Here is a 22,287-nt window from a genome sequence, read left to right on the forward strand (position 1 = left end):
CATGCTGGCCAAGCCTCTCACGGATCTGACCAGGAAGGGCAGTAATTCCCAGGTCTGGCCGCTCGAGGCCATCCGGGCTTTTGAGGCCCTAAAATCCGCCTTTGTGTCGGCCCCGATTCTGTCTCATCCCAACCCTGGGTTGCCCTTTGTCCTCGAGGTGGACGCATCTGAGACGGGAGTAGGCGCCCTTCTGTCTCAGCGTAGAACACCAGAGGGTCCGCTGCTTCCTTGTGGGTTTTACTCCCGGAAACTGTCACCCGCGGAGTGCAACTATCAGATTGGTGACAGGGAGTTATTGGCCATAGTGCAGGCTCTCAAAGAGTGGAGGCACTTGCTCGAGGGCTCGGTGGTTCCGGTTCTCATCCTGACGGACCACAAGAATCTGACCTACCTTTCTGAGGCCAAGAGATTGACACCACGTCAGGCCAGATGGGCTCTGTTCTTGTCACGTTTTAATTACGTGGTCTCCTACCTACCCGGTTCCAAGAACATCAGGGCGGATGCCTTATCACGGCAGTACTCCGAGCTGTCCAGGGAGGAATCTATACCGACTTCGGTCATACCTCCGAATCAGATCCTGGCCGCCATTCGCACCAGCCTGACCTCTCCCCTTGGTGAGCAGATTTTGGCGGCTCAATCTGGTGCTCCCTCTGGGAGACCCAACGGCAGATGTTTTGTGCCTGAGGAGTTGCGCACTCGGTTGTTGCGAACCTACCATAACTCTAAGACCGCGGGGCATCCTGGTAAGAATCAGCTGTCCTGGGCTGTTTCACGTCTGTTCTGGTGGCCTTCCCTACGTTCCGACATCGCCGCATATGTAGCGGCATGCTCCGTTTGTGCCCAAAGTAAGTCCCCTCGGCACCTTCCGTTGGGCCTGCTGCAACCCATAGCCACCGGGGAGCGTCCATGGTCACACCTGGGGATGGATTTCATTGTGGACCTCCCTGCATCCCGAGGCCATACGGTCATTCTCATGATTGTGGATCGGTTTTCCAAAATGTGCCACTGTGTTCCTCTCAAGAAGTTACCCTCTGCACAAGAGTTGGCCACGATTTTTGCCTGGGAGGTCTTCCGGTTGCACGGTTTGCCCAAGGAGATAGTGTCAGATCGGGGGAGTCAGTTTGTGTCCAGGTTCTGGCGCGCCTTTTGCTCCCAGTTGGGGATTCATCTCTCCTTCTCCTCGGCCTACCACCCTCAGTCCAATGGGGCCGCAGAACGATCCAATCAGGCCTTGGAGCAATTCCTTCGTTGCTATGTCTCCGATCACCAGGACAATTGGGTTGACCTCCTGCCTTGGGCTGAGTTTGCCAGGAACACGGCGGTGAACTCTTCCTCTGGGACGTCTCCATTCATGGCCAATTATGGGTTCCAACCTGCCGTGTTACCGGAGGCATTCTCTCCCCAGGATATTCCGGCTGTGGAGGATCACCTTTCCGTCCTACGCGCCTCTTGGGTACAGATCCAGAAGTCCCTTGAGGTCTCTGCGCAGCGCCAGAAACTCCAGGCTGATCGCAGACGAGCGCCTGCTCCTTCCTACCAGGTCGGAGACCGTGTATGGTTGTCCACTCGCAACCTCAACCTTCGAGTGCCCACTCTCAAGCTGGCTCCTCGCTTTGTTGGTCCCTTCCGAGTGCTTCGCAGGGTAAACCCGGTAGCCTATGCCCTTGCGCTTCCTCCTGGCATGCGGATCTCCAACGTGTTTCATGTCTCCCTGTTGAAGCCACTGGTGTGCAATCGCTTCACTTCCTCGGTTCCTCGGCCTCGTCCGGTCCAAGTGGGCAATCATGAGGAGTATAAGGGGAGCAATATCCTGGACTCACGCCTGGTCCGCGGTCGGGTGCAGTTTTTGGTCCACTGGCGTGGTTCTGGTCCAGAGGAGCGTTCCTGGGTTCCCTCCGCAGATGTCCATGCTCCTGCCTTGCTCCGAGCCTTCCACGCACGTTTCCCTCAGAAACCGTTTTTTGCACCGCGGAGGAGGGGCCCTTGAGGGGGAGGTACTGTCATGGTCTTACCTCTCTCCTGTCTCCTTCGTTTGACATGTGCTGGCGGCCATCTTGGTTTCTGGGACTCTTGTAGCCTCCCACCCTGCGGCTCCTCCTTCCCACTGGGAGGAGCTGGATGCCTGGCTCATATATATAGGAGGTCTGTGGCTTCCGTTCCTTGCTTGGTCCTCCTGTGTTCACATGCTTCTAAGACTGCTGCTGCTTCTGGTTCCGATCCTGGCTTCATCTGACTTCCCTGCTGGTTCCTGATCCTGGCTTCGTCTGACTTCCCTGCTGGTTCCTGATCCTGGCTTCGTCTGACTACCCTTCTGGTTCCTGACATCTGGCTTCGCAAGACTCTGCTTCGGTTTCACCATCCGTTTGGACTTTTGCTTTACAGCTTGATTTTCAATAAAGCCTTCTTATTTTCACTTATCTCTTGTTGTACGTCTGGTTCATGGTTCCGTAACACAGTCGCCCTGTTCCAGCATCTGGCGACTCCAGTAGTCCGCCTGCCGGTATACCTGATGGTAGACCACAGCCACGGCCGCGGCGTTGTCCAGCTGAAACCAGATCGGTTGACCACGAGGAGAAGCATAGCCTGATCGTCTAAAATATGAACAGTAGACAGCTCCTGGTATTCCCAGGCGGTCCCCTACCCAGGCACTAGGCAGGCCCGACCCTGGGTAGCTATCGAGACCAGACACACTCAGGAAGGTGTGGCCGTAGGTCCACGCAAGTCCAGCGACTCAGGGCCGACTGGAGCCCCCCAGGTTTGTGAACCCCCCAGGTTCACAACCTGTGAGCTGGCATCCGTCGTAAACACCGACCACTGGAAGAAAGAAACAACTTTCCGGACCGAAGAGTCGGGGATCTCTGTCACCAACTCAGAGAGACTCTGACTAGGTGGCGCACCGGAATCTGATGATTTCAGAGACAAGAGATTTTTACCACCTGGACAGTATTTCCCCTGGAACACCAGAGTATGGAACTGGGCATACAGTACCGCCTTGAAGGAGGCTACTCACAGGCCCCGAACCAGCAGGCGCCCAGAGAGAAGACCGATTGCGTGATGCCAATACCTGCAATTTCTCCAGGGGAAGAAGGACCTTTGCCACCGAGGAGTCTGGATCAACACTAGATACTCCAACGCTGAGTCGGAACCTAGCATGCCCAGGATTTGAACCCTGGGTCGCTCACATGGAGGGCAGGCTTGCTGCCACTGAGCTACACCTTCTGGCCTAAACGTTTAACACCCACCTGAACCTTCGGAGGGTCTGAATGGGAATAACACATCCACTAAGTCTGAGACAGAAGCTGCTCTCTGAAGAAAGTCGTCCAAGTAGCCAATGAGGCAAAGCCTCGCTGTCCCAACAAAGTTAGGATAAGTACAAGCTCCTAGCTGAAAACCCATGGTGCTGACGCCAGATCAAAAGAGAGGACCACAGGCTGACAGAGACCCTCTCTCATCACGAAGCACAGAAAAAAACACTGACATGCGTAAAACGGGACATGCATGTATACGTCCCTAATGTCCGAGGACGCCAGGTCGTCCCCCGGATGGAGCGCAGCTTCCACCGAACAAATGGATTCCATGCGGAACTACCCGACGTTCACAAAGGTATTTAGGGCCTGAGTCCCATAGAAAACCCCAAACCTCTCGTCCTGCAGGAAAGGTAAAATTACCCCGCCGCTTAGCAAATCCCACACTGCCCAAGGCAGACCCACGGGCCGAGAGAGGAAGACACGAGGAAAGAACTTTGTTCTGTGGATAGGAGGAAACCCTATCTAGTACTCCGCAGAGACCACCTCGCAGAACCACTGGTCGGAGAGCAGGGAGGTTTCACCGAATTGTGAACCTGCAAGCCGCCCCTCCCACCTAGAGACAGGGAGGGAAGGCTACATACATTGGCAGGATTTGGGTGCCGGCGTGATCGCCTTATGCACCCAGGGACGGATTAGTCCCCCAGCTGGGCCTTTGACGGTCTGGGAGGGTTGCCCCTAAATAATACACACACATAGGGCTAGATTCAGGTAGAATTAGGTGGGCGTAGCGTATCTCAGATACACTACGCCGCCGTAAGTTTGAGCAGCAAGTCCTGTATTCACATAGAACTTGCGGTGAAACTTATGGCGGCGCAGTGTAACTGGGCCGGCGTAAGCCCGCCTAATTCAAAATAGGCTGGTTGGGGGTGTGTTCTATGTAAAATACTAGTGACCCTACGTATTTGACGTTTTTAATGAACAGCGCATGCGCTGTCCGTGGACCTATCCCAGTGCGCATGCTCCAAATGACGTCGGCAAATCGTCATGCTTTCGACGTGCACGTAAATTAGGGCCAGCCCCATTCACGGACGAGTTACGCAAACAACGTAAAATTTTTAAATTTCGACGCGGGAACGACGGCCATACTTAACATTGGCTGCGCCATGTATTTGGTAGAATAACTTTACGCCTGAAAACCCCTTCTGTAAACGGCGTATCTTTACTGCGATGGCCGGGCGTACATTCGTGAATCGGCGTATCTAGCTGATTTACATATTCTAGGCGTAAATCAGCGTACACCCCCCTAGCGGCCAGCGTAAATATGCAGTTAAGATACGACGGCGTAGGAAACATTTAAGCGTATCTCAGTTTGAACATACGCTTAAAGTTGCGACGGCGGGGATTCGGACTTACGCCGCCGTATCTACTGATACGCCCGTCGTAAGTCTATGTGAATCTACCCCATAGTGTGTATGTATATTATTTAGGTGTATGCACACATGCCTTTGGAGGAAACCGGAGTACCCGGAGGAAACCCACGCAGACACAGGGAGCGTCAATGCAAGCTCCAGGCAGATTGGCGTCAGTGTCCGGATTCGAACCAATGACTCTCTTGCTGCCAAGTAATGGAGTTAACCACTACACCACCGTGTGCATAAAACCATTCTGAAACAGAAGCCCTGGATAACAAGGGCGCAGCATTCAATGAAGCATCACAGACCTATATGAGGCCCTGGACCAGCTGGTCCGCTAGCCTAATAACTTCGGGAGAGAGTCGGTGCTCCTCCACTGTCTGGTGCAAAATGCTCACTCCGTGAGTTGTATACAGCACTAGGGGTCAGGACTACTCCAAGCAATGTATGCTGCGCCATAGCGCAGCTACGACAAAATGGCCGCCAATGGGAGTTTTCAATGTAATTGAAAAACCTCCCAAAAAATTGCGCCAGCGCCGACTGAGACCCCAGAGTAGTGGCCACAATAGGCCACAAGTCAGACCCCAGCATGGTAAACCTGGAACGGGTCAGTACTTCGGATCTTCTATCAGTCAGATCCATACAAGCGGGGGTTCCCGCCCGGCGGTGAGGGACTACAAAAGCTCTCAGCGGCTTTTCTCATTCCGCATCTCAGAAATTATCAAAGAAGGGCACAGAAGGAAAAAAACCTACACAGAGCGGTCTGATTTGTGTGATCCAAAAAAGACAGAGCCCTCGGCGGAAACCCAGCTGCCCTATCCAGCTTAAGAGAGTCCCTTGCAGCAGTAAAAAGCGCACCCATAAATGCCTCAGCCTTCTTTTTTTTTTTACTACCCAGGTACCTGGTCCATGGCTCCATAACAGAGCATTCCCCAGGGGATAACGGGGGAAGGGGGCACTCTTTTACCACCCGTCCACAGTCCACCCCCACCCTGGCACAAACGTGTCCAGGACTAACAATAAAACCTCTGTGGGAATCCCAGGTGCTAACACCTGTGCTGCCACCACCAGCATGTGGGGGAAGGACCCAGATACTGATCCAGATTATTAATAATATTTACATAGTGTGTATTATAATATGCACACATGTCCTTACAAATAAACAAAAGCTCCTAGAGCCCTATTCAGGGCCTCTCACCCACTTGCTGCACTGACCAGGTATAACCAGGGGACTCACCTCAGGAGGAGACTGCCCAGCGCTGCCATCCGCTCTCAGCACACAGCGTGTGAGAGGAAAAGAATCGTGAGGTAACTGTGCAGCATCTGCAGGGACCTGTGTACCAAATGGCGGCAAAATGCTGCGTTTAAACAGAAAAAGCCTCCTAGGGCTTTTTTTTTTTTTTTAAAGGATAAGACAAAGATACATTGCAATGAGCATATGAGATATAATGACCATACAAAATCGTTACAGGTGGGTAAGGATCACCAATCAGTCAGCGTCTAACTCGCTGAAGTATAATACAGGGTAATCATAAACATCTGTACTCATCACAGGGCTTTTTAACAGTAAAAAAACACAGGCCAGATAACACAGTCCCCTCAGGAAGGCCCCCTCCCCTTGACACTGGCAATGTTAGCAATGTAGCAAGGGAAAAGGAGCAGGGAAGGGAGGAGAAGAGGACCCCTGAACCCCAGTCGTACCAACCCACCGAAGCAGGAGGGACTGTATTTACCCGTCCAAGCGAGGACTCGCTGACGCATTCCTGACAGAACTACAACCGCAATGGAGGTAGCTGTCGCCCCAGTCCACTGTGAGTGAGACAATACCACAGCCCAGTCATATGTGGACCTCGGAGCAAAGCTCACCGGCCACCCCAGGAGTCATGGGGTATGGCGTGGCAGACCCAGCCTCTTTGCAAAGGTGTGCCCACACTTGCTGGTCGGACTGAGTAGACCACAAGGATCTATATTATCCAGCCTGTCTCTCAGCCTACAGTTGAAAGAAGATTCTTCAAGACAAAGTAAAATAAAATAAAATACAATTTCTCCTCAGGGCGCTGGGCCCAAAGGGAGCCATACGTCCTTCTCCTTTGCTAGGCAAAACGAAACTGAGGCTGCAGGCTGCAGTGAGGAGGGTTATGTCTGGAAGGACCGCCCCCTGGGCAGGGCTGTTCAACTCTGTTAATGTAACATGTATTTAATTATCTAACATAATTCTGCCTAGTCCTCTCCGGTAAACAGGGACCATAACCCACTTGTCAAGAGCTGTGTCCGTCCTTGGACGATAAGAGAAAAAAGGATGTCAATTTTGTTTAGGGGCCACGTCGCACGACCACCCAATTGTCAGATAAAGCGACACAGTGCCGAATCACAAAAAGTGGCCTGGTGTTTGGCCAGCAAAATTGTCTGGGGCTTAACTGGTTAATATATACAAAAAATATTGCGCTACTCAAAAAATAAATAAATCAGTGGTTGTAGGCAGCCAACATACCAATGGATAATTGTGCAAGAATAAAAATAAAAAATGTAGCGCCAACCTGTGTGAGAAAATAGTGTCCACAAAGTGGCCCCAAATGGACAAACACCCTATAGGGAAATAAGTCCAAAAACTACACTGGGTACACGATGGGAAAAAAGATCATATATAACATGAACCTAGAATAAATAAATAGCGTTCACGGTTAAATATAAATAAGTGAACAAACAGGGTAAAATAATTAATTAATCATGTGAAAGTGCATGACCAAAAATGCAGTACATAAGTGAAAAAGTCCCATATATGTGTGTGAGGGTGGTTCCTTATGGTACATTCATAGTTTGTGACCACGTTCAGATATTCCCCTCAGTTGAAAAACAACACCTCTTCATACGGAAAGGTAAAAACCTCTTCTCATGGACATTCCTTGGTAGGTTAAAAGATAAATACTCTTACCGACTCCCATTGACCCACATCTCACCGTACGGTGGGTAGGTCTTCAAGGCTTGTATGGGCTCAGATACCCTCCAACAGCACCGATGAAGGAAGAAATCCTGTTTCTGATGTTCCTGAAGGAGATGAAAGTAGTGGCCCCGGGAGCATCCGTGAGGTGGTGTGGAATGAACACTCCAAGTATCAGAGGAAAAAAAGGGGAAAAGAACACCTCCTCATAGTGTAGAAAATTTAATAAAATCTCTTCAAAAGATATAAAAATGTTCCACAACAGGGAGAGAATCCAAACAGTACAAATGTATATATAAAAGAAGTCCCAAAAGGTAAAAAAGTTCCACACTTGGATCACCACAGCAAGTCACATCACCACAGAAAATCAAGAAAAATCAAGATCAATAGCGTAGTGGAAATGAAAGGAGTCCAGTGTAGCCGACCGGTTTCGTCCTCATAGACTTCTACTAGGGCATAGAACTTCCTTCATCGGTGCTGTTGGAGGGTATCTGAGCCCATACAAGCCTTGAAGACCTACCCACCGTACGGTGAGATGTGGGTCAACGGGAGTCGGTAAGAGTATTTATCTTTTAACCTACCAAGGAATGTCCATGAGAAGAGGTTTTTACCTTTCCGTATGAAGAGGTGTTGTTTTTCAACTGAGGGGAATATCTGAACGTGGTCACAAACTATGAATGTACCATAAGGAACCACCCTCACACACATATATGGGACTTTTTCACTTATGTACTGCATTTTTGGTCATGCACTTTCACATGATTAATTAATTATTTTACCCTGTTTGTTCACTTATTTATATTTAACCGTGAACGCTATTTATTTATTCTAGGTTCATGTTATATATGATCTTTTTTCCCATCGTGTACCCAGTGTAGTTTTTGGACTTATTTCCCTATAGGGTGTTTGTCCATTTGGGGCCACTTTGTGGACACTATTTTCTCACACAGGTTGGCGCTACATTTTTTATTTTTAACTGGTTAATAAGCTACTTCCCGTTGAATATTATTTAAAAAAAATTGTTCTGAAGAGGCAGTGCCATGTATGGGGAAAGTATGCGTGTGGTTGCTCTTAATTAGTTGGGGGACAGCAGCACAGGATACAGTTCCTCAACTTACCATCTGATGCAAATACAGAGTGCAGGATTGTAATGTCTTATATATGTATATATATATATATATATATATATATATATATATATATATATATATATATATATATATATATTGTAAAGTTGTTTTTTTTTAGCTCAAGTGTAGCACCCGGTAGCGAGAACAGTCCATGACAGAAATTCAATTTCAGGGCTTGTTGGCCCACTTTTGTTAAGAAAAGTTCAAGAAAACAAAAATCACAGGTTTTCTCTCACAGGGGGTTTTCACCGTCCGTACAAAATAATAACTTCAGCCTCCTGGCTTATACATACAGCAGTGCTGCTCAGGCCTTCCGCTTCAGGCTCTTGTCTGTCTCCTACAGACTAATCCCCTTTTCCAACACTGTCCATACAGGTAGCAACCCCTGCTCTGACCCTCAGACTTGGGTCTCTGACTTTCACTGTGCACACCTGCACTCTCTGGCTTCTCCCTTGCAAGTCTGGTCTCCTTGGGAGGGTGGAGCCCACAATGCTGGTCCTGACTCTACTATAAGGCCCACACACACCTGAACAATCAGTGTGCTGTTGAGTCTCAAAACCCGGATCCAGGACTTGGGATTTCATCCCACCCGGATCTCTAAGAAATCCCCAGGCTCCAGGTCCCAAAGTGGACTTTTGTAAATAATGAGGAAACTGAAAAGCCAGTTTCCTCCCAAACAAGCAAATACACTGGAGCCCCTCAACCTGCCTGGTTGATAATCCTGTATTCAGACACTGGTGGGGTACCACACTACCACAATATATATATATATATATATATATATATATATATATATATATATATATATTATATACTGTATATATATATGTAGCACTACCCCCGGAAACAGGGAAACAGTCCTGCTCCCAACAATGCGTTGTATTCTCCGCCACTCCAGCCAGAGTGGGCATAGCATACCTGGACAGGCCCACTCTCACTGACCTGGCAGCCAGGGTATCGCTCGAACTTGAAGGAAAAGTCTCTGCCACAGACCCTCTCTGTGATTGTGATTACGGAGATGATCCTCCTTGATAGAATTGCGTCTGGATTTCCTTCCGATAGTTTTCAGGTACCGACTGACAGGTGACCAGCCTCTCAGTGTCCGGCTACCTTGATCCCCGGTGGTTTGTCGAGACCCTATTGGATCGCCAGCCTCTCCTCAGATGGACCCCCCACCGAACAGCTATCTCGCTTGGGATCTTCAGGATTGGGAAACCAGTCGACTACTGGGCTCCCTGCCACAGGTCCAATTTTTCCGGACCAACACGGTCCCCGGAACCAGGAACACCACATGACATGCGCACCCCGGCTTGAAAGGCCATTACGCCGAGGCGCCGTGACGCGTAGTCACCCTAAAGGTGGGTGCCGTACTCCGAAGAAAAACCCAGACTAATGGCGTCTGCCCCATAAATACCCTCCCCAAGCATGCACAGCGAGGATGAACCCTCTTGATAGGCTGCTGGGGAAGAGCACCCAAACCTCGACTCCACTGCTGCCACCCATCGCCCTGGGGTAGGAACTACACCCCAGCAACAATAGACAGCCCACAGCACAGCCAAGCTGAGACAGAGACCAGTTTTGAACATAATAATTGGATCAGAGTCAGTTAACACTCTGATCCCTCTCTAAATGTAACTAGCACCGGTACTTTTTAAGTAACCAGGCGCTACACACATATATGTCTTATTGTAATCCTTAAGCCCACATATTCATAGTCATAGCAGTTTGGACCACACATCACTATTTCACTAGCCAGAAAGAAAAAGATGGGCAGATTCCAATGCACACCTTAGTTCCAGCTTCTATAGAATAGGTTTAATAGATTGTTTGTCTTTGCATCCAATTCACTTCTCAATGGCATAGAATAGGATGTGTTTTGACTGTCATCTTTCCTGACAAGATTCTAGTACATTTTTTAAGTATTTTTAGCAAATTTAATGAATAGAAATATATAGACAAAGAGAAGGCAAATGTATTAAATGTTTTCTTCAGCTCTGTGTATACAATGGAGCATGGGGGAGCTCATGTCCAAAATGGGGGTGGGAGTGACACAGCCCCAAATCCACAATGGCTCAAAAGTGATATGGTCCAGAAATATTTAGACAGAATAAAGGTGGATAAAGCACCTGGACCCATGGGCGTCCGCTGAAATTTTTTCAGGGGAGGGCGCTTCGGCACTGGCGATACACAGTCGCATTTAACCCTTTCTTCGACCGCTAGCGGGGGTTAAAAGCGCCCCCCACATTGAAATGTAAAAACATCCCACTGTGCCCCCTGCATCTTTCAATATCTCTTTATCACTACTGTGTACCCCTTCTCCACAACTGCATTACTGCACCCCTTTACATTACACAGCACCCTGCGCCTCTCGACCCCTTACATTACACAGCAAACTGCACCTCTGGACCCCTTACATTACACAGCACCCTGCACCACTGGACCCCTTTACATTACACAGCACCCTGCATCCCTCGACCCCTTTACATTACACAGCACCCTGCATCCCTCGACCCCTTTACATTACACAGCACCCTGCATCCCTCGACCCCTTTACATTACACAGCACCCTGCATCCCTCGACCCCTTTACATTACACAGCACCCTGCAAAGCCACCAGAGACAGCCAAACAACTAGCACTTTAAGCAACAAAAACCTTCACATTTTTGTTTGTATATAATATATATACCCTTAAAATGCCAGGAGCCGGGTGCACTGGTCAGTGATCATAGTAACTCATGTATTAATGTCAGTGCAGGACATTTACCCCCCCCCCCCCCCCCCCGCCGCCGCCATGCTGCATATTAAAAAAATCACAGACAGTCATCACAGTTAATAATCTTCAGACTGCATCATTCCGTATGGCATGATGCCATACGGAATGCAGTCTGAAGATTTTTTTAATATGCAGCATGGCGGCGGGGGGGGGGGGGGGGGTAAATGTCCTGCACTGACATTAATACATGAGTTACTATGATCACTGACCAGTGCACCCGGCTCCTGGCATTTTAAGGGTATATATATTATATACAAACAAAAATGTGAAGGTTTTTGTTGCTTAAAGTGCTAGTTGTTTGGCCAAGAAACTAGTATTTTCAGAAGGGAAGTCAGTAAAAGCAGGCTGGCTTTGCAGTGCAGTAATGCAACACACATTGGCACACTTTGCACATAATAATGTTTGCACTGAATTTTTTTTATTTTCCAATAATTTGTATTGAAAATTATTCATATCAAGTTTACAAAGCAAAAGCACGGACATTTTTTTAATGGCTCCCCAATGCACTAAAGGGGCACACCTGCTGCATAGTAATACACTTTGATTTTTACTATATGAAATTGTGATTGTTATTATTCGATTAGTGAGCCATTTTACAAGTGTGTGTGTGTGTCACACACACACACTTGTAAAATGGCTCACTAATCGAATAATAACAATCACAATTTCATATAGTAAAAATCTAAGTGTATTACCATGCAGCAGGTGTGCCCCTTTAGTGCATTGGGGAGCCATTAAAAAAAATGTCAGTGCAAACATGTACAAAGTGTGCTAATGTGTGTTGCATTACTGCACTGTCTGCAAAGCCAGCCTGCTTTTACGGACGTCCCTTCTGAAAATTAGCAAACAATTAGCGCTTTACAGACTGTCTGTGTCTGTGTGTTAGACTTACCTCAACAGCGTGCGGGCTCCTCTCGGTACGGCTCTCTACGCTCCTCCCAGCCATCAGTATCACGACGTGATCCCCTCCCGGCGTGAGTGACGTCACGCCACCAGGACGAGCACCAGGCTGGACTGCAAAGTTAGGGGGAGTGAGCGATCATTGGCTGGCCGGAAAACAAGGGGCGGGGAGCGGAAGGTAAACAAACACAGTCACAGACTGACTTGATATGCCGCGGACATGAGAGAGACAGTGACAATCGGCGGCGCTGGTTCGAGAGGCAGCCGCAGATAAATCTAAATGTGTGTCAGTGTCTTACTACTGATTCTAGGGGGGGGGCAAACGCCCTGCCTTGCCCTATGGAGCGGACGCCCATGCCTGGACCTGATGGCATCCATCCACGGATCCTAGGTGAGTTGAGCTCTGTCATTTCAAAGCCACTGTATCTAATATTTAGGGACTCATTAAAGACAGGAATAGTACCACTGGATTGGCGCAGGGCCAATGTGGTGCCCATATTTAAAAAGGGAACAAAGGGCCAAATCCTCAGCCAGGCGGCGTAACTTAACTTTCAGCAGTTAAGTTACACTGACTTAAAGTTTTTACCTAAGTGCCTGATCCTCAAAGCACTTACGTAAAAATTTCAAGCAGTGTAAGTTAAGTGCCGCCGTCGTAAGGCGTTCCTCCTCTCCGGGGGGCGTTTACAATTTAAATGAGGCGCGCTCCCGCGCCGGCCGTACTGCGCATGCGCGTGACGTCATTTTCCCGACGTGCATCGCGCGAACGTAATTGACGCCGGGCGGCTTTGTGGATTGCGACGGGACACTAAAGTTACGACGGGTGAAAAAAAGACGCGCCGGGAAAACAAATAATTTAAAAAAAAAATGACAGCGTCGCTCGGCATGCATTCCTGAGGGAGAACTCCATGCCAATTTTCAATGAAAAAAACGGCATGGGTTCCCCCTCAGGAGCATACCAGGCCCTTAGGTCTGGTATGGGTTGTAAGGAGACCCCCCTCCGCCGCAAAATTGACGTAGGGGGTCCCCCTACAATCCATACCAGACCCGTATCCAAAGCACGCTACCCGGCCAGCCAGGAAGGGGGTGGGGACGAGCGAGCGCCCCCCCCCCCCTCCTGAGCCGTGCCAGGCCGCATGCCCTCAACATGGGGGGGTTGGGTGCTCTGGGGCAGGGGGGCGCACTGCGGGCCCCCCCACCCCAGAGCACCCTGTCCCCATGTTGATGAGGACAGGACCTCTTCCCGACAACCCTTGCCATTGGTTGTCGGGGTCTGCGGGCGGAGGCTTATCGGAATCTGGGAGTCCCCTTTAATAAGGGGGCCCCCAGATACCGGCCCCCCACCCTAAGTGAATGGATATGGGGTACATCGTACCCCTATCCATTCACCTGGAGGCAAAAAGTAAAAGTTAATAAACACACAACACAAGGCTTTTTAAAATATTTTATTATTCTGCTCCGGACGCCCCCCCTGTCTTCGTTATTAGCTCAATTACCAGGGGGGGCTTCTTCTTCCACTCTCCGGGGGTCTTCTCCGCTCTCCGGGGGTCTTCCGCTCTCCGGGGGGGTCTTCTCCGGACTCCGGGGGGGCTTCTCCGGACTCCGGGGGGCTTCTTCCATCTTCTCCCCTCTTCCGCTCTTGACTCGGCGAACCCCGGTTCTTCTGCAGCTCTCCGGTGCCTTCTTCTTCAGCGCTGGCTGCCTGCTATGTTTGTGTGTTAGCTCGATTTCAAACAGGCAGCCGGCGCGGTCTTCTGTGATGTCAGGGTCTTCTGGTCTTCTGTTCTTCCTATGTTGCCTCGTCGCCTGTTGTCGCTGTAATGATGGAAGCGCGCCTTGCATCACATTTATATAGGCATCGCCGTCCCATCATGCTCCGGTAGGTACCCACGTGGTGGGTGCCTACCCACGTGCACCCACCACGTGGGTACCTACCGGAGCATGATGGGACGGCGATGCCTATATAAATGTGATGCAAGGCGCGCTTCCATCATTACAGCGACAACAGGCGACGAGGCAACATAGGAAGAACAGAAGACCAGAAGACCCTGACATCACAGAAGACCGCGCCGGCTGCCTGTTTGAAATCGAGCTAACACACAAACATAGCAGGCAGCCAGCGCTGAAGAAGAAGGCACCGGAGAGCTGCAGAAGAACCGGGGTTCGCCGAGTCAAGAGCGGAAGAGGGGAGAAGATGGAAGAAGCCCCCCGGAGTCCGGAGAAGCCCCCCCCGGAGAGCGGAACACCCCCGGAGAGCGGAGAAGACCCCCGGAGAGTGGAAGAAGAAGCCCCCCCTGGTAATTGAGCTAATAACGAAGACAGGGGGGGCGTCCGGAGCAGAATAATAAAATATTTTAAAAAGCCTTGTGTTGTGTGTTTATTAACTTTTACTTTTTGCCTCCAGGTGAATGGATAGGGGTACGATGTACCCCATATCCATTCACTTAGGGTGGGGGGCCGGTATCTGGGGGCCCCCTTATTAAAGGGGACTCCCAGATTCCGATAAGCCTCCGCCCGCAGACCCCGACAACCAATGGCAAGGGTTGTCGGGAAGAGGTCCTGTCCTCATCAACATGGGGACAGGGTGCTCTGGGGTGGGGGGGCCCGCAGTGCGCCCCCCTGCCCCAGAGCACCCAACCCCCCCATGTTGAGGGCATGCGGCCTGGCACGGCTCAGGAGGGGGGGGGGGGCGCTCGCTCGTCCCCACTCCCTTCCTGGCTGGCCGGGTAGCGTGCTTTGGATACGGGTCTGGTATGGATTGTAGGGGGACCCCCTACGTCAATTTTGCGGCGGAGGGGGGTCTCCTTACAACCCATACCAGACCTAAGGGCCTGGTATGCTCCTGAGGGGGAACCCATGCCGTTTTTTTCATTGAAAATTGGCATGGAGTTCTCCCTCGGGAATGCATACCAAATGCCGTCGCTTGAATGGGCCTTTACAAGGTGTGACTAACTTTACACCTTGTAAAAGCAGCCCTAGTTTTACACCAGGCAAACTAACACTTACGGCGTAAAAACTAGGTACAAAAGCTTTGAGGATCGCCCTAAGTGCTAATTTGCATACTAACAGAGGCATTTCGACTCGAAATGCCCCCAGTGGCGGATGCGGTACTGCATCCTAAGATCCGGCAGTGTAAGTCCCTTACAGATGTCGGATCTTCTGCCTAACTTAGGAAAACTGCTTCTGAGGATCAGTTCCAAAGTTAGAACCAGAGATACGACGGCTTACGCCGGAGTATCTCTTTTGTGGATATGGCCCAAAGTCTTTACCAAGTAACTATAGACCTGTTAGTTTAACTTCTATAGTTGGGAAGATACTGGAACGTTTAATAAAAGACCACATGGATGAGTTCTTGCTGGAAAAAAAACGATTTAAGCAGCAGACAACATGGATTCATGAAAGACAGAAGTTGTCAGACAAACCTGATTTCCTTTTATGAAGAGGTAAGTAAAACCCTGGACAGAGGCGTGGCTGTGGACGTGATATATTTGGATTTTGCAAAAGCATTCGATACAGTTCGCACACACGCACACAATTCGCACACACGGCTCATGTGTAAGGTAAGGTCTACAGGATTGGATATATCAGTTTGTAAATGGATAGAAAACTGGCTGAAAGACAGAATTCAGAGAGTCGTGGTTAATGATTCTTACTCTGAATGGTCCAAGGTTATCAGTGGTGTACCCCAAGGTTCAGTGCTGGGACCCTTACTTTTCAATATATTTATAAATGATATTGGGTCTGAGATCAAAAGTAACATTTCTGTCTTTGCAGATGACACCAAGCTATGCAGTGGAATAACGTCCTTGCAGGATGTCTCCAATTTACAAGCCGACCTCAATGCTCTGTCTAATTGGGCGACTAAGTGGCAGATGAGGTTTAATGTAGATAAATGTAAAGTTATGCACTTGGGGGCTAAGAATATGCATGCATCATACATACTAGGGGGAGTGCAACTGGGGGGATCTGTAGTGGAGAAGGATCTGGGGGTTTTAGTTGATCATAAGCTCAATAATGGCATGCAATGCCAAGCTGCAGTTTCCAAAGCGAGCAAAGTCCTTTCTTGTATTAAGAGAGGTATGGACTCCAGAGACAGAGATATAATTTTGCCCCTGTACAAATCATTAGTAAGACCTCATCTGGAATATGCAGTTCAGTTTTGGGCACCAGTTCTCAAAAAGGACATCGGAGAACTGGAGAAAGTGCAGAGAAGGGCAACCAAACTGATAAGAGGCATGGGGAAGCTCAGCTATGAGGAAAGATTAGAGGAACTGAATTTATTCACTCTTGAGAAGAGGAGAATAAGGGGGGGATATGATCAACATGTACAAATATATAAGAGGTCCATACAGTGGACTTGGTGTTGAGTTATTCACTTTACGGTCTACACTGAGGACAAGGGGGCACTCTTTACGTCTAGAGGAAAAGAGATTTCACCTCCAAATACGGAAAGGTTTTTTCACAGTAAGAGCTGTGAAAATGTGGAACAGACTCCCTCCAGAGGTGGTTCTGGCCAGCTCAGTAGATTGCTTTAAGAAAGGCCTGGATTCTTTCCTAAATGTACAGAATATAACTGAGTACTAAGATTTGTAGGTAAAGTTGATCCAGGGTAAATCCGATTGCCTCTCGGGGGATCAGGAAGGAATTTTTTCCCCTGCTGTAGCAAATTGGATCATGCTCTGCTGGGGTTTTTTGCCTTCCTCTGGATCAACTGTGGGTATGGAGTTGGGTGTATGGGATTGTATTGTGTTTTTTTTATTTTGTTTTTTTGTTTTTTGTGGTTGAACTGGATGGACTTGTGTCTTTTTTCAACCTGACTAACTATGTAACTATGTAACTATGTAACTATATATATATATATATATATATATATATATATATATATATATATATTAGGGCTGTGCAAATTAACTTTCAATTAATTGATTAATCTTAAATTTTTTTGATCGATTAAAATTCTTTTGATTGGTACTCACCTCTCCGCCGGCTTCTGGGCCTTCAGGGAGTTCCGTCGGAGATCCGTTGACGTCACGGACACCGGCGGGCTTGCGTTGTCCATCTGAAGGGCTCCTTTGCTGTGCCTTCATATCTGAATGCCGGCGGGACATTACTATCTGCCACACGCAAGGGCTGTTACACTTCCCTCTATCACTTCCCTCTATCAACCTGGGATTCTACAACCATCTACTGGGAGTTGTGATAGTTCCCTTCACGGTACATCTACATGCCGACGGACTGATGTTAACCTCTCCTCATCTGGATTCAGCAGTGGAATCGTTGTACACATTTGTATACCAGTATCATACTTAGCTACATGTTTTTATGACTGCTTTTGGTACCGTTTGGTATTACTCGCACCATTTTTACGTTTAGTTTATGTCGCTACATCGATTTTATCTCCAAGGAGATCAGCTAAAAGTAGTTGGATCTGTATGTGCGTTATAGTTAATCGAAATTAGTCGATTAATCGATAAAAAAAAAAAAAAAATTAATCGAACAGAAACATTTTGATCAGTAACAGCCCTAATATATACCGTATTTAATCGGCGTATACCACTCACTTTTTTGCCCTGAAAATCAGGGCAAAATCGTGGGTGCACGATATATGCCAATACCCGCTTCCCGCGCTGTGTTTGAACCACTGCGCCAGCATATACCTAGCGCAGTACACTCAGGTATAGTCGGGCAGGCTCGGCTCCTTTTGCGGTCACGTCCTGTGCGTCCTGTACGTCCTTTACGCGAGAGGAGCCGAGCCTGCCCGACTATACCCGAGTGTACTGCGCTTGGTATATGTCGGCGCAGTGGTTCAAACACAGCGCGGGAAGCGGGGATCGAGCGGGGAGGACATCATGACGGCCGCAGAAGGAAGCCGGACCGGACGAGGTTGCCGATGGACGTGATGGACGACGGGCAGGACGCGATGGACGACGGGCAAGACACCGACGAGGGGTATTTTTTTTTCCAGGAATTTTCCTTCAAGTTCGGGGGTGTGCGCTATACGCCGTTGCGCGCAATAGGCTGATAAAAACAATATATCTATACACACACAGTGGGTATGGAAAGTATTCAGACCCCTTAAATGTTTCACTCTTTGTTATATTGCAGCCATTTTCTAAAATCATTTAAGTTAATTTTTTTGGTCATTAATGTTAATTAATGTTATTAAGAATTGTTGACATTTTTTCAGATTTATTAAAAAAGAAAAACTGAAATATCACATGGTCCTACGTATTCAGACCCTTTGCTCAGTATTTAGTAGAAGCACCCTTTTGATCTAATACAGCAATGAGTCTTTTTGGGAAAGAAGCAACAAGTTTTTCATACCTGGATTTGGGTATCCTCTGCCATTCCTCCTTGCAGATCCTCTCCAGTTCTGTCAGGTTGGATGGTAAACATTGGTGGACAGCCATTTTTAGGTCTCTCCAGAGATGCTCAATTGGGTTTAAGTCAGGGCTCTGGCTGGGCCATTCAAGAACAGTCACAGAGTTGTTGTGAAGCCACTCCTTCATTATTTTAGCTGTGTGCTTAGGGTCATTGTCTTGTTGGAAGGTAAACCTTCTGCCCAGTCTGAGGTCCTGAGCACTCTGGAGAAGGTTTTCGTCCAGGATATCCCTGTACTTCACCACATTCATCTTTCCCTTGACTGTTGTTCTGTCCCTGCAGCTGAAAAACACCCCCACAGCATGATGCTGCCACCACCATGCTTCACTGTTGGGACTGTATTGGACAGGTGATGAGCAGTGCCTGGTTTTCTCCACACATACCGCTTAGAAGTAAGGTCAAAAAGTTCTATCTTGGTCTCATATGACCAGATAATCTTATTTTTCACTATCTTGGAGTCCTTCCAGTGTTTTTTTTTTAGCAAACTCCATGCACGCTTTCATGTGTCTTGCACTGAGGAGAGGCTTCCGTCGGGCCACTCTGGCATAAAGCACCGACTGGTGGAGGGCTGCAGTGATGGTTGACTGTCTACACCTTTCTCCCATCTTCCATCTGGAGCTCAGCCACAGAGATCTTTGGGTTCTTCTTTACCTCTCTCACCCGATAGCTCAGTTTGGCTGGACAGTCAGCTCTAGGAAGGGTTCTGGTCGTCCCAAACGTCTTCCATTTAAGGATTATGGAGGCCACTGTGCTCTTAGGAACCTTAAGTGCTGCAGAAATGTTTTTGTAACATTGGCCAGATCTGTGCCTTGCCACAATTCTGTCTCTGAGCTCTTCAGGCAGTTCCTTTGACCTCATGATTCTCATTTGCTCTGACATGCACTGTGAGTTAAATATATGAGTGTCACAACAAAGAGTCTGAATACTTAAGACCATGTGATATTTCAGTTTTTCTTTTTTACTAAATCTGCAAAAATGTCAACAATTGTGTGTTTTTCTGTCAATATGGGGTGCTGTGTGTACATTAAAGCGGGAGTTCACCCATTTATTACATTTTTTTTTTCTCCCCTTAGATTCCTGCTCGTTCGGTCTAGGGGAATCGGCTATTTGTATTAAAATATGAGCAGTACTTACCCGTTTTCGAGATGCATCTTCTTCCGTCGCTTCCGGGTATGGGTCTTCGGGAGCGGGCGTTCCTTCTTGATTGACAGTCTTCCGAGAGGCTTCCGACGGTCGCATCCATCGCGTCACTCGTAGCCGAAAGAAGCCGAACGTCGGTGCGGCTCTATACTGCGCCTGCGCACCGACGTTCGGCTTCTTTCGGAAAATCGTGACGCGATGGATGCGACCGTCGGAAGCCTCTCGGAAGACTGTCAATCAAGAAGGAACGCCCATTCCCGCAGCCCATACCCGGAAGCGACGGAGAGGATGCATCTCGTAAACGGGTAAGTACTGCACATATTTTAAAACAAATAGCCGATTCCCCTAGAGAAAACGAGCAGGAATCTAAGGGGAAAAAGTGCCCTCTAAGGGTGAACCCCCGCTTTAATGCCGAAAAAAATGAACTTAAATTATTTTAGCAAATGGCTGCAATATAACAAAGAGTGGAAAATGTAAGGGGGTCTGAATACTTTCCGTACCCATTGTATATATATATAGGTATATATATATATATATATATATATATATATATATATATATATATATATATATATATATTTGTCCAGAAATCCCAGACATGCAGATTAAGATCTCTAATTGCTATATTTCATATTTACTGGAAGGTTATATGAAATGCAGAAAACAATCAACAGACACTCTAGCAAAAGAGTACTCATACTATTCATTGTTGAAAAGTTGAAGTCCTCAGGAAAGATGATAACTGCTACTCTAAATGCTTGCAGTATTTATTTTAACCTTGTGTCAAGTGTTTGATACATAAGAATAAAGCTTGCATCTATTTCAAACATTATTCTGAAGTACAGTATGAAAAGAATTAAAATATGGTTCAATCATTCTGATCCTAAAAGCTGAATCCACCTGCAATAGAGAAAGCAAATAAAATTCTGTTAAAATGTGTATTCAGATTTTTGCTGTTAACGTGCATTTATTTGAAAAGTTTAAATCACTCCGATGCTGATCATTGTATTGCTATTTTTGTAATTGCTTATCTCCTCTATCATTACAGTGAGATTGTCTTTACCACGCAAACACACTCTAACCTATTGTATATGACAGCATTCTTTACTCATAGTAGGATTCCCAGTTTCTTATCTATTTGGATCGTTTTCAAACCTCTTAGTACAAAGTTGTTTTATCCCTACACCGCATACAATTATACTTCTGTTCAGCTAAGCTAACATATACCCACTGGGGGCTATTGCCTAATCCAGACAACCATGTTATTTAGCAAACATTTCTGGCTTTCAAGGTTTTTCCACCCTGTAAAGAATCTATTTTGCTCACTATGTTTCTGAAGGCAGTTCATTTGCTGACAGACACTAATCATGGGCAACCTGTTGTCCTAAATAGGGAAAATATATAGAAAATTCTGCTCCTTTGACTCACAGTTCTTATGAATTGCTTATTACCTGTCTGTCTTCAATGTTTAATTGGTCTGCTGTCTGTGAATCTATGGGAAATATATTCTACAGTGGTCTTCAGAAAAGCATAGGTATTTACAAAAATGGAAGATGTAAAAAGTAAATCTTTACCAAATAAAAGATATAAAAGGTGCCAAATAGGATAACATATATGTACAGAAGAAATAAAGAATATTTTCGTTTACACATAAACATCAGGGGTCAAGTCCTGGGGAAAAAAGTGTAAGAACTCCCACCCAAGATCCACTCCCCCACCCAAAAAAAAAATAATTATACGCTCATATGCATAATTACTAACACGCATGTTTTTTTTTTTCTTTCCACTGTACCTTAGTAATCCTTTATCTTACTGGCCGCTTCCTGTATATGGATTCATCGGGTAGTGTGCGGGTATTCCGTCACTTCCTCGATGCCGCAATGTCTCCTGGGAGCTTTTGTCATTGTTCCCAGGAAACATTACGGAGGTCTGCCGCGAGTTATCGCGGGATTTAGAAAGTAGCAAGTTCTGACAGTGACTCGAGCTGGCCATTGCCGCTTAGTGAAGAATTTGCTCATGCGGCTCGGCTGCTCTCAGCTGCTCTAGTCCTGCAAAGGGAATGTGTTCCCGCAGGACTTGAGAACATGCAGTCAAAACAAATTTGTCTAGACCTTTCTATGACTAGTGTCACTCTATGTCAGGGCAAAATGTGAAAGTAATTCCTAATACCTAATAATGGTGTCAAAGAGCAGGCACCAAACCAATAATAAAAGTAACCTTAATGTATTGTGGTTGAACTGGATGGACTTGTGTCTTTTTTCAACCTGACTAACTATGTATTATCACTCAGTAAGGATGATAACCAAATACACATAAACTGGAAATTGTGGTAAAACAATTTAGCATACAAGATGGCTAGCAAGGGCT

The sequence above is a fragment of the Rana temporaria genome, chromosome 4, assembly GCF_905171775.1.
Source record: "Rana temporaria chromosome 4, aRanTem1.1, whole genome shotgun sequence".
NCBI lineage: Eukaryota > Metazoa > Chordata > Amphibia > Anura > Ranidae > Rana > Rana temporaria.